The sequence below is a fragment of the Oncorhynchus clarkii genome, chromosome 20 (genome assembly GCF_045791955.1).
Source record: "Oncorhynchus clarkii lewisi isolate Uvic-CL-2024 chromosome 20, UVic_Ocla_1.0, whole genome shotgun sequence".
Lineage (NCBI taxonomy): Eukaryota > Metazoa > Chordata > Actinopteri > Salmoniformes > Salmonidae > Oncorhynchus > Oncorhynchus clarkii.
In genome coordinates, this window is record NC_092166.1 from 33029234 (window position 1) to 33043675 (window position 14442).

General features: G+C 42.8%; 1 pseudogene; it reads left to right on the top strand.

Annotated features, from left to right (window-relative positions):
* The window catches only part of LOC139377058 (proteasome subunit beta type-5-like), a 34132-nt pseudogene that overhangs the window by 14381 nt on the left and 5309 nt on the right, over positions 1-14442 (top strand).

The following is a 14442-nucleotide window of genomic DNA, read 5'->3' on the forward strand; positions in this document are numbered from 1 at the left end:
ATCATGATACTCGATACTATGGCAAAAAAAAAGCATATTAGCCAAAGTCACAGAACAGCACATGATCCAGACAGAAATTCCGCTACTGATCTGTTCAGTCATTGGGCATCTTTTGAGTTCATTATCATTAGATGTGCTTGCTGAAGGCAAAGCACAACTCTAGATTTCTCAAATAGTCTTATTATAGAGCTTCAATGATTTAAACTATTAACACGAAACCAACTTCCAAATGTCTAGACTGCTCCAGTTCGGATTGCTTGAGAAAATATTTTAGAAAAATTCTAACTTTAAGCTATCAACTCCAAACCAACGTTGAGATGATCAGACTGCCCCTACTTAGATTTCTATGTATGCTTTTTAACTTTAACGATTTTACATTTGCAAAAATGAACATGTTTAAAAAATACAGAGATATATACACTACCGGTCAAAAGTTTTAGAACACCTTCTCAGTCAAGCCTTTTTCTTCATTTGTACTATTTTCTACATTGTAGAATAATAGTGAAGACATCAAAACTAGGAAATAACACATATGGAATCATGTAGGAAACAAAAAAGTATTCAACAAATTCAAATATATTTTAGATTCTTCAAATTAGCCACCCCTTGCCTACATAAAGTAGCATAAAATAACCCACCAACCTGAACCGTTGAAGGTAGAGACACCAAACCAATGTTCAAATGTTCAGGCTATCCTGACTTCTCATTATTAAACGTTTATCAAATCTAACTATATACATTTGCATTATCAGCATAAAATTGTCACACCCTGATCTGTTTCACCTGTCCTTGTGCTTGTCTCCGCCCCCTCCAGGTGCCACCCATCTTCCCCATTATCCCCTGGGTATTTAAAGCTATATTTTCTGTCTGTCTGTGCCAGTTTGTCAACCAGTGTGTTTTTCCCGTGTGCCTGCCTTTTCTATTCTCTTTTGCTAGTCCTCCCGGTTTTGACCCTTGCCTGCTTTCTGGACTCTGTACCCGCCTGCCTGACCGTTCTGCCTGCCCTGACCTTGAGCCTGTCTGCCACATTGCACCTCCTGGACTCTGAACTGGTTTTGACCTTTTGCCTGTCCACTACCATTCTCTTGCCTACCCCTTTTGGATTATTAATAAATATCAAAGATTCAAACCATCTTCCTCCCGTGTCTGCATCTGGGCCTCGCCTTGTGCCCTTATAAAAATAACCCACCAACAGCTGTTGAACCGTTCAAGGTCGAGACACCAAACCAACTTTTACAAGTTAAGGCTATCCAATCAATCAGCCAATTAATCAATACATGTTTAAATCTACCTACTTTTCCCAACTATAACCAGACACTACCACTACTATACAATCTAGCAAGCACACCATATTTTCTTCAAGAAATGTACTTTTCTAGTAAAAAAATGGCTCTCAAAAATGTTGAAATTTGATGTACATCTATGCATTAATGAACCAATCATAAAACCTAACTACATAATGGCAATGTATTTGAATGGTAAATCTCTATTGATTAACTGGGTAAATCAAGATGTAGTCTAGGCCTATTCACATTACAGGTGAATTAATGCATACTCCTATTGAATATGTTTATGCATTGAGTTGAACTTGTTTTGGTTGATTTCACGGATCTACAGATGATAAACAATCTATTTCCCAGTGTTTTCCACCAGCGCCGGTTACACACATTTTCAGCCGGGTACTTTTCCCATTTAAATGAACTTGGACACTTTTTAACAATTCGCAAATCAGAAAAAAAATCAGCTGCGCACTCTCTCGCTATAACGAACAATATAAATGATCTATGCTACTTTTGAATTCGGAAGACCTCTCCCGCTAGAACGAACGATAGGCATATGCATCTTCTAGCTATCTATTGATAGGACAGGCACCTGTCAATCTGCTGTCTGTTCCGCCTTCTGGTACTTCGTGTGTGTTGTGTACAGTGTGGTTGCAGGCTCATTTATTTTCACGTAGGAAGAGAGCATGAAGCTCCTTCATCGTCTGCACGTCCCGTATAATGTGGTAACGACGAGTCGAAATCCGCTAAGCCTATTGTTTTCTGGCACCATTTATTTAATTTAGCGTGTTTCATATTCAGCCACGAAGCGCTGGCGTATAGGCTTACTGTGATTTGATTGACGAACAGGAAGCTTGACTAGGCTTACTGTGATTTGATTGACGAACAGGAAGCTTGACTCGTTTATAAATGGTGTCGAATTGACTGAATAAAGTCAATTTCATATCGTCGCCATTCATACATCATACAACGTAGTTATATGTCAATGGTATTGCATCGCGACAAGTCAACTAAAGAGCTAGTTAGTATTTTCGGTATGAAGTCAATCATGACTTGCCAGAAAATGACGTTAAAGTGAGTGACTCGTCAGTAGTCTACCGAATCCCATTTGTAAGAGCCGGTCATTTGGCTCCCTAATTTGCATACTAGTGCGCTTTTGGGCGATTATCTGCAGATACATTACGAAAACGTTCAATGAAGATAGTGAATCATCCTCACTGCAGGAACAATAGTTAGGCTGGTGGAGCGATATCCCCACTCTGGTCGAAAATATGATAAAAGAAAATTGTTTTAAAAGGTATTTTCTAAGATATTGATAGGTCTACTAATTGAAGCAAAGTGTTGACAATGGAGTAGTAAACTGCTGCTTTCTGTGTAGCAAAGCCCATGATTAACACTTGCATCATTCCTCAATCATACCTGTAGTGCAGATAGCTGACAAAATGCCTCTTAAAAGGAACCTTGAAGCCTGTGGAAGTTAGCAGACTCTTACAAGGTTCTTTATGAAGAAATCTGTGGGTTAGTTAAACACATTTTCTATTTTTTTTAAATGACACTGCAATTCACAAAGAGTTGCAGACACATGTTGAAATTATTTCACTAATTTAACTGACACGCATTTATCTCTTAACACATATGGGCCCAAAACCTAATTGAGCATCTTTTCTGTTTTATTTTAGTCCCATTTTTCCATTTGATAAAGTTTTAATAAAAGTTTTAATGTTCTCTTAGAAAATAGCCATGATTATATAGGCCTAGATGATATCCCCTAAAATGAACAATACACTGAATGTATACATTTTCAGTCATTTTAAATTGTAAACATGATATCGCAACGCATTTTTTTTTAAATCTGTGAGGGAAACTCAATCATTTCAGTGTGTTTCAGATGGAATCAAGGCAGTAGAATGTAACAGAGGACACCAAAATAAAGCTGGTTTGGCCAAAAAAAACATTTTAAGTTGTAATTTTTCAGATGGGGGTTACGGGTACAAAAACAATCATAGAAATGCAGACAAAGATAACCCATCCACCCACCCTCCCGCTTCCCAACAATGTTCTCTCTAAGCTGCGCATGTGCAGCCCATGCAGAGAAGCAGCAGATTGAACTTCACTCAACTTTCTTCACACAAGTTTTCTCCTTTAGTTAACACTATCAACGTTTCGCACTACTGTGGGAATTGTGCTCAAAGAAAAACAGTATTTCAATGTAACATGCCGAAACAAAACAAACTATGCAAGATTTAGTATGCAAAACTAACTGCGAGAGATTTTCTTGTAGGTAGAGCGTATTGGAGTAGGATTCTATTGCTTTGACAGGCATGACTCAGACCGGTGCACCATAACCAATCAGAGCTGCATTTAGCCAATGTGCCATATATGGATCTGTGCCATTCACTTTGAACTGGACTGTGTTTATAGCATGAGTGGTTGTGAGTAGATGTGTTTGTTTTGATATCAAAATGAGAGCTGCATGTAGCCTGTGACCTGTGCACATTTGTTCATATTCATTGCTAGTTAGTGAGTTATTAGCCTACTTATTTCTAGTCAACAATTGGGGAGTGATTGATTCCTAAAAGAGCACAAAATGTGTGCATTTCAATCCATCTTTGAAAAGCAAGTCAGGTAAACAGCTTTTTTATGTCTTAAAGGGGCAGTGTTGTATTTTGAGACAGTCTTGAGTAAGCTAAGTAGACAATAGGCAAAGGGTAGTGTAATTAGTCTGTTTCTCTAATAATGGTATGAGAATAATCATCCTAACCAACTTGCCTCTAAATACACCTCTGCTGTCTTCAACCAAGATCTCAGTGATCACTGCCTCATTGCCTGCATCCGTAATGGGTCAGCGGTCAAACGACCTCCACTCATCACTGTCAAACGCTCCCTGAAACACTTCAGCGAGCAGGCCTTTCTAATCGACCTGGCCGGGGTATCCTGGAAGGATATTGATCTCATCCCGTCAGTAGAGGATGCCTGGTTATTTTTTTAAAATGCCTTCCTAACTATCTTAAATAAGCATGATCTGGACCCCTACAAATTAGCCGGGCTAGACAATCTGGACCCTTTCTTTCTCAAATTATCTGCCGAAATTGTTGCCACCCCTATTACTAGCCTGTTCAACCTCTCTTTCGTGTCGTCTGAGATTCCCAAAGATTGGAAAGCAGCTGCGGTCATCCCCCTCTTAAAAGGGGGTGGGGCACTCTTGACCCAAACTGCTACAGACCTATATCTATCCTACCCTGCCTTTCTAAGGTCTTCGAAAGCCAAGTCAACAAACAGATTACCGACCATTTCAAATCTCACCATACTTTCTCTGCTATGCAATCTGGTTTCAGAGCTGGTCATGGGTGCACCTCAGCCACGCTCAAGGTCCTAAACGATATCTTAACCGCCATCGATAAGAAACATTACTGTGCAGCCGTATTCATTGATCTGGCCAAGGCTTTCGACTCTGTGAATCACCACATCCTCAACGGCAGACTTGACAGCCTTGGTTTCTCAAATGATTTCCTCGCCTGGTTCACCAACTACTTCTCTGATAGAGTTCAGTGTGTCAAATCGGAGGGTCTGCTGTCCGGACCTCTGGCAGTCTCTATGGGGGTGCCACAGGGTTCAATTCTTGGACCGACTCTCTTCTCTGTATACATCAATGATGTCGCTCTTGCTGCTGGTGAGTCTCTGATCCACCTCTACGCAGACGACACCATTATGTATACTTCTGGCCCTTCTTTGGACACTGTGTTAACAACCCTCCAGGCAAGCTTCAATGCCATACAACTCTCCTTCCGTCGCCTCCAATTGCTCTTAAATACAAGTAAAACTAAATGCATGCTCTTCAACCGATCGCTGCCTGCACCTGCCCGCCTGTCCAACATCACTACCCTGGACGGCTCTGACTTAGAATACGTGGACAACTACAAATACCTAGGTGTCTGGTTAGACTGTAAACTCTCCTTCCAGACCCACATCAAACATCTCCAATCCAAAGTTAAATCTAGAGTTGGCTTCCTATTTCGCAACAAAGCATCCTTTACTCATGCTGCCAAACATACCCTTGTAAAACTGACCATCCTACCAATCCTCGACTTCGGCGATGTCATTTACAAAATAGCCTCCAATACCCTACTCAACAAATTGGATGCAGTCTATCACAGTGCAATCCGTTTTGTCACCAAAGCCCCATATATTACCCACCATTGCGACCTGTACGCTCTCGTTGGCTGGTTCTCGCTTCATACTCGTCGCCAAACCCACTGGCTCCATGTCATCTACAAGACCCTGCTAGGTAAAGTCCCCCCTTATCTCAGCTCGCTGGTCACCATAGCATCACCCACCTGTAGCACGCGCTCCAGCAGGTATATCTCTCTGGTCACCCCCAAAACCAATACTTTCTTTGGCCGCCTCTCCTTCCAGTTTTCTGCTGCCAATGACTGGAACGAACTACAAAAATCTCTGAAACTGGAAACACTTATCTCCCTCACTAGCTTTAAGCACCAAATGTCAGAGCAGCTCACAGATTACTGCACCTGTACATAGCCCTTCTATAATTTAACCCAAACAACTACCTCTTTCCCTACTGTATTTATTTTGTTTATTTATTTTGCTCCTTTGCACCCCATTATTTTTATTTCTACTTTGCACATTCTTCCACTGCAAATCTACCATTCCAGTGTTTTACTTGCTATATTGTATTTACTTTGCCACCATGGCCTTTTTTTGCCTTTACTTCCCTTATCTCACCTCATTTGCTCACATCGTATATAGACTTGTTTATACTGTATTATTGACTGTATGTTTGTTTTACTCCATGTGTAACTCTGTGTTATTGTATGTGTCGAACTGCTTTGCTTTATCTTGGCCAGATCGCAATTGTAAATGAGAACTTGTTCTCAACTTGCCTACCTGGTTAAATAAAGGTGAAATAAAACAATTAAAAATAAAATAAAAATAATGATGCATTTTATTTTGTAAAGTGGTTTCTTGCATCAAACCCAACATTTTCAGTCACCTTGTCTGAAGGACAAGTGGATAACCAGGTTAATGTCAAGCCCGGCATGTTCTTTTCTTCTCTAAAGTCTCTTGAAATGTAGGCCTACATTGAACACCACACATTGGCTGCTATTGACAGAACTAGTACCAAACCGTTGTTCTAGTTTCGGTATACAGTGCAACACTAGCCTGTGTGTGCGATCTACAATTCTCACAGGTTCACGTTGTGATGGTATTGAGATAAACAGGCCTTTCCCTTCCTGATTCATCATCTGTAGGTTGGCTCTCTGGTGGAGGAACAAAACGCAGGCTGGTGGTGCCAGTCACTCTGCCACTGCGTCACTGTGATCAAGCCCTCTGTGAGTCATGTTGGGGAACAAACTGTCTCACAAGTCATCCTTGCAGATACACCAGCCTCCATTATGACTGTGACTGTGCTTGTGTAATACCCTTGTTAGAACCAAGTATTTTGTTTATTTGTTATAATTACTTGGTAATGTGTAAGTGTTTAAGTTTACGTTTTGACCAATAAGGTCACTTGTTAAGCTGTGGCCAATGGGAGAGTTGACCTGGTTAACGGGAGGCCTGGGGGGGAAAAAAGAGAGGGAGAGAGAAGTTGAGTAAAGGATGGACATTACATTATGACCCTTGGTGAAGAAAAATAATAAAAGAAGACGATAAAAATAGAACCAAACCCATACCTACCGAGTTTTGAAGGGAAATACCGATTTTATTTTATAAGAGAGTTGTTATAATTTTGTTAAGAAATACTTAGTAAAGACTGAAGCTACCCTCTCATCGTGGAGGTATTTGACAGCCTTGAGGTTATCCTAGAATCGTGTCAAACCGAGTGAGAATTGCTTGGGAAAGATTAAGGAGTTCATGTTCCCATGGGATATCGGTTACTGCTAAAGAGTACTGTCTGCATTGATAGCTTTGCTTGCTGTGGATCTTGTGAGGAAATCTGCACAGAATTGCCACACTTCGCTGAGGGAATATATACGAGTAGTGAGTAACCACAACGGTGGGGTGCTTCTGGACTTTATGTGTGTTGTCATTTTCTTTTGAGCTCCAACGCGCGCTAGCGAAGTTAAGCCAGCTTGAAATAATTTGGACATGGGTTGTGCACGACTCATTGGGGTTTATTATTTTATATTTATTCTGATGTGGTGCATTGAAAATGTAATGATACACATCTTGACCCTTATGTAGGTGGCCTTGACAGAGTCATTTCCTGTTTCAATTTCATTTAATGCATGGGAAAGTATATTCTTATACGATAACAAAAATCTATAATCATTCCATCTGAAGTTAATACCCTAGTTTTCATCACCCTAGATAGTTTACAATGGGGATTCTTATTTGAGATAAGTTAAGTTAATATCGTAAGTTAATATCGTGAGAGTCAAATTCGAGCCTGGTGAGAGGGTTACACTTGCATTATCAAGTGTAGCTTATGTGAGTGGGCGAGTGTAAATATGAATATAGTTGTTATTGTGTGGATGTTGTTCTTTGGCCGTCTCTTTCTCTGTCTTTCCTCTGAGTTCCGAGGTCAGGTCACCTACTTGGACCAGGTACGGGTCGATAATTAATTTGGATGTGTTGGGAGGGATCAATAAGGCCTGGAGCACTTCCCCGGGAAGGGAGGGAGGACAGACAGGCAGTGTGTCGGGGTGCGCCTCATCAGCAGGTTTCGTTGGGCTTGGTTTACTCGGAGAGGATGCAGCTGTTCACATTCCCTCTGGAGGGCACCGCACCGCACTGTGTGTGTGGATCTATTATGTGTGTGTGAGAGAAGTGTGTGTGTGTGTGTGTGTGTGTACACCTTCTCAATTTCCCTGACAAAGTTCAACACCTGAGTCAGAATTCATGAAGCCTGTGCAACGAACCTTGCTGCTTTCTTACCTTGCTATACTCCCCGCCCCTCCCTGAATGTCAGATGGTACAGACTGACTCCTGTCTCCTACCTCTTTAGGGCTGTACTACGTGGACTCAGAGGGGAACCGTGTGTGTGGGGACCTATTTGCGGTGGGCTCTGGCTCCATGTATGCGTATGGAGTGGTGGACAGCGGGCTGAGACAGGGTATGTCTGTAGAGGAGGCGTGCGAGTTGGGCCGCAGAGCCATCTACCAGTCCACATACCGAGACGCCTATAGCGGAGGACAGGTCAATCACGTATTGAAGCTGCACCACCAATACCAGGAACAGAACATATAGAGAGGGGAAGGAGGGATGGATTCCTTTCACGAACAGTTTGCTGCAGTTCCCACACACGACGTGTTTCAGAAAGGGGGTGCCGTTTTCTAGTGAAGAGGCTGATGAGTCAAATCCCTCTTACTCAGTGTAGGAATAGTCTGCATCTCTTACAACGTTACAGATCTACCTTCTAACAAAAACTGGGAAAGCAAATCTTTTCTCAGTAAACCTTTGATGTTTTTGTTAACAGGAAATGTGTTTTTATTTGATTTAGGTCCTCTTGTTTTTCCTCCTGTGTTTACTGTAGATGTGTATTTTATTCATACACACAACACATTCTCACTTCTGTCATTTGATCTTTTTCTTCTTTTCTCCATCCCTTGATATAGCTCCTTTCCCCATTTTCTGTTGGTATTTTGTCATCTGTTGAGATCCTGAGTTTTTCTGTTCCTCAACCGACAGCTATAGCTCTAACCCTGCTCTGTGATCATTGGGGAGTAGCTGCAGTGTTTACCTTTCAACTATAGGAGTTGCTAATTACATATCTATCACTAATTGTGCTTCCTGTGTGGAAAACGGTATATTTCCCCCCTCACTTAACTTCCCCTCCAATGGTTTTATATATATTTTTTTCATTAATTGGAAGGGAAATGTATATATATTTTTTTCTCTCTCCGACACACTTAGCTTCTCAATGCTAATGTTATATGCCGCTCTGTCCCTGTGCTTTACAATGTAATGATCTGCGCGGGGCTGTGTGAGTCCCTTCAGTGGTTTTATGGCGGGAAATAAACACTAATAAAAGCGATTGGTAGCCGTCGAAGCCCCTGCACCTTCCAGCCATGGTTAAAAACTAGTTTCACAGGTGGATAGTTAGCAGATGGAATATAAATGGGATTTCAATAAATGGAAATGAGCCTTCCTTTCCAGCTCTCTGCGCTGAGTAAATGAAGAGATGAGAATTACACCATGGTGGACCCACACCATCACAATGGCAAGCTGGAATCATACAGAGCACTTAACTTCCTGGTAAGTAGACCACTTTGATATGACACTGAAAGGTAATGTGGGTATAGACTATTTTAAGGATAAGTGCAGGATTTATAATACATGATTCTAGTATTAAACTAATGTTGGTCTTCTCTTTCGAGCATGATGAGCTTTCTTGTATGGAAGAACTGGAATGGAAGGCTTATACAACCTGTAGCCAGCCATGACCGGAGGTCTTCACCCATGGTATAGGGCCATTTGGCTTTTTCAGTGTCACTACCTCCGTTATGATTTGCTCTCTCCACTCTCGCAATGCTTTTCAAATCGACTACTGGATTGTGACATCGGGGGGGATGGCGTGACAAATGGTGAAAATAACATTGTTTGAACCTAAATGAGAGCGAGCATTTAGAAAAAGACCAGCTGGCGATATTGGAAGGTGCCAGCATGATGATTTTCAGTGTCAGAAAATAACCTCTGTGCCCACGTTATGCCATCTGTCAGGTGGTCATATGTGATTTTGGTCTCAGCCACTCGATCTGATTAAGGCCAAGACTCCTGGGGGAGGAGAGTCTTGGATGAGCACAGATCCACTTCAAACTTCATGTTTATCTAAAACCGTTATCCCATTGAAGGTGTGAGCTCCAAGATCATAGAGAAAAACACAAAGATACACGAGTGTGTGCCGTCGGTGATGATTGAGTGTACCAGAGTAATAGCTATTAATTTCTCTCATCCTGGATGCTGTACGTACATCAACCAAACAAATGAGAAGTGTTATTTGGCTGAGGTAATGTTTCTGGGCGCGCTGTCTCGTGTCCACCCCGAAGGCCCTTGGGGCGTCGTGTAATCAGCGTGCTCGAGTCCTTAAACTCATGCCAGTTTCGAGGGATAATTGTGTTCGTGCTTTTTTGCGCATCCCTATCATCGGTCGCGCAAGAGGCTGCTGCTCTCGCCTCATTTGAGAGGTGCCGTTTTTCATCCCTCCGGGCTCGGCAGTGGCGGCTGCTGCTGCGCGGTGTCCTCTAGCCTGTTTTTCCCCTCTCCTGGTTTTGGCAATGGCTTTCCCATCAATTCATTTGGCTGCACGAATGAATAAAAGCCTCACTGAGATAAACATTGGCAGTCTCTACGTGCAGTCTGACAGGGCCGGTCCCTTCTCGAGTCGGGTCCTTGTCCTTTCTAGGCACTTAGAGTGGGTTGCTGCCACAGTTGCTGCTGCATGTTGCTCTTGATGATGGTGATGGTGATAATGATAGCTCCACTATTAGCACAGCGTGTCCCAGAGGAGCCCCGGGGCTCAGGGCTGTTTGGACCTTGTCATGACACCTGACTGTATAAATGTGGCATGTCTGTTTTATCGTCAGCAGCATAAGGGCCTCCCAGGCATACAGACAGGGGGTCAAAAGGAGCCACTAAAGACATGGCAGTAAGAGCGATGGTCTCTGCCATGGCCAGTCCACTTACTCCTATGTGGCACTTGTTTTTTTATTGCTGTTGTCCTTTTAACATGTGGCGACCATCATGCCCTGTAGGACTGGAGAGTGGATTGCGTCTCGATTCTGTTTTTTTTTTTTTCAGGGTATCAAGATACATTTTGAGAGCCTGCTGGTTTTAGCGCTTGGTATTGTTTGTATGTACTAACATTTGTCAGGGCGACACATCGTTTAAGTTGCTGTGTGTCTGACCTTGTATGTGGGGGGTGTGCACCAAATTCAAATGTATTTTTTAGAATTTTGTATATGCTACATGGCAGTGTGGTGTACGGAGCACCGTGTTCATGTATCCAACATCAAATGACTAGTTTATGACATGCAAGATTAAATGATTTCATTTTAGATTCATCACATCATCGGCCGTACTAGTTATGGAAATAGGCTAGCTCTCTGCCTGCCTGCATGTATCTGGGGGAAGTAAAGTACAGTGCTTTTGGAGGTTTGAAATTTCTCGAAGGACTGCAGGGTTTTTGACATTCATTGCCAGGCCTCTGCAGACCCATCTCAGCCAGAGCCAGACTCTGCAGCGAGGCGTGAAGTCCTCTCTCTTCTCCTAGATTTCCACTTAATCTCCCCCAGGGCGACCTCGGTCCATCGCCCACCTCCCCCCTCCACCAACCCCGCAGGTCCATTCAGGCCCAGCCCGATCAATGCCATCTCCCTCTGGCCTGAACGCCCGCCCAGTACACCAGTGGAAGGGGAGGCATTAATTAAACACCTCAGAGCTCATTACTCAGGCCCAGCCCCTCGGCTTCCTGCCTGTTTACTGACTCTGCAATTGTAATTCAGGCTGGAAGTGGATGCGAGGGTAATGAGAGAGGAGGGGAGGACGCCATTGACAGATGATCCGCAGGGATGGATGTGGCAATGGCACTGCCGACTAACACAGGCTCTAGTGGCTCGGACGGGGTGATTGACAGATGTTCTAGGGTTCTGTGTAAGTACCCACTCACACAGAAAGTAATATATGATCATGTATGGCACCCTACTCCCTATATAGCGCACTACTTCTGGTCAAAAGTAGTACCTACACTATAGTGTAGGTTATAGGGTGCCGTTAGAGACGCAACCTATGACTGTTCTACGAAGCGGACATCAGGTGACTTATAGAAGCTTAAATTGCAGTGTGTGTCCTACATTGACTCTGCATCTGACACTCTAATGACACTAAACAGTAATGAAGGAATAATGACGGACTCCATGGCTATTCTAAATAATACAAAATCCCCATAGAGGAGTCGAGTAAATGGAACACCCAACACTCTCCATTGTAGGGATTGTAAAAATAAATACAAAATATTTAAAAAGGAGAAAAAAAAGGAAAACAATCAAATACAATTGATAAAGAAATTAACTACAAATACACTACCATTCAAGACAGAGAATGTTGTCAAATAATTTGTATTCGACTTTCTATTCCTAGTATTTATAAATAGATAAAAGACAGCATTAGAAGAAAGGATAATTATTGAAATGATACATCTGCAAATATATGGAACTGGAACAGAAAAGTACTCAAAAGCCTAAAATAAGGTAGGAATCAACATGGTACGGAGAAAAAAGACAGCCAACAGAGGACATCGAAGCCACAGTCTGTGTGTATGTGCAGGTGTATTGTGATGGAAGGTGGGGGTGTGTGTTGTTTTTGTGTTTGGAAAAGTGAGTGCAAAAGGAAAATGGTTGCAAATGCCAGAGCCCATGTGTGTCTGCGATTGGGAGTTGTGACCGAGAGAGCTTTCCATTTTCTGCGGACATGGGATATACTGTACATTTGAACATATCGTCCTATCGTGATGGAACAGTCCCCAACCCTATACCCTAGACACCCAACTGAGCGACCTCATACACCAAGGAGAAGTCCTTATCTGTTTATATAGGCCTACTGCAAGTAGCCTATACGCAGCCACGATAGAAAGATAAATGCAGTCAGAGACCCACTAAAGCAGCACTGCCCCTTCAAGAGTGTGTGGCTGCCTGGCAAAGTTGGTCCTACAAAGCCAATGTCCCCGGGTGGGTGAGCATAATATACAGTACAAGAAAATTCTGATTACTTCCCTACCCAGTGGGAATTCCAGTGGGGTGCCCCCACCCAGGTAGTGGCAGTGATGCCAACACTAGCTGCAGTAACCCATGGGGAGGGTGTCACACTCAGACAATCAGAGAGGGGGCAAATTATTGTGGCCCCGGTGGCACAAAATGATCAAATGTCTGACTGCACAGAGATATTTTTTTATTTAACTAGGCAAGTCAGTTAAGAACAACTTCTTATTTACAATGACAAAACCAGGACAATGTTGGGCCAATTGTGCACCGCCCCTATGGGTCTCCCAGTCACGGCCTGGATGTGATACAACCTGGATTCGAACTAGGGACTGTAATGACATATCTTGCACTGAGATGCAGTGTCTTAGACCGCTGCGCCACTCAGGAGCCCAAGGTGCTTGGGAAATGGTCCCAATGGGCCAATAAGTTTGGCCCGTTAAATGTTGTAAATTACACCCAGCTTATTGTGGGAAGCTTGTGGAAGGCTACCCAATACGTTTGACCCAAGTTAAACAATTTAAAGGCAATGCTAGCAAATACTAATTGAGTGTATGTAAACTTCTATGCCAATGGGAATGTGATGAAAGAAATAAAAGCTGAAATAAATCATTCTCTCATTATACTATTATTCTGACATTTCACATTCTTAAAATAAAGTGGAGTTTTTACTAGGATTAAATGTCAGGAATTGTGAAAAACTGAGTTTAAATGTATTTGGCTAAGGTTAACTTCCGACTTCAACTGTATAGCCCCGTTATTGTTATTTATTGCTGCTCTTTAATTATTTGTTATTCTTATCTCTTACTTTTTTGGGGGTATTTTCTTGAAATTACATTGTTGGTTAAGGGTTTGTAAGTAAGCATTTCACTGTAAGGTTGTATTCGGCGCATGTGACAAATACAATTTGATTTGATTTTAATGTGCCTCGGGGCCCCAAATGCCGTAGTCCGGCCCTGCCTTGCCCTTTGCTCTGTGTTCTTGTCTATTCCTTTTGACAGTTGGAGTTGGAGTGCCACAACCTCAAACACCCAGCAGTCTTCAGTGGTATCCAGCTTCTGCTCCCTCGTCAGAACTGCAGCAGAAAGCCATACAAATATTTGTATCACAGTCCCCATAGCCCTCTTTTCCTCTATTCCCTCTCTCAGCTCTTTCTGTTTTTCTTCGCTCTCCCACACACTCTCTGAATCCCTCTTCCCCCTCTCCTCTTTCTCTCCCTATCCCTCTTCCCATCCTGTTCTCTCTGCCCCTCTCTCTCTCTCTCTCTCTCTCTCTCTCTCTCTCTAGCTCTCCCGCTTTTCCTATCCCTCTCCCTATCATCTTCTCTCTGCCCCCCTTTCTCTTCCCTTTGATCTCTCTCTCCCTTGCCTCTCTCCCCTCCTCTCCCTTACTTTCTCCCTACCTACCTCCCTCTCTTTCAATTCCCTTCTCTCCCCCCCCCCCCCTCTCTC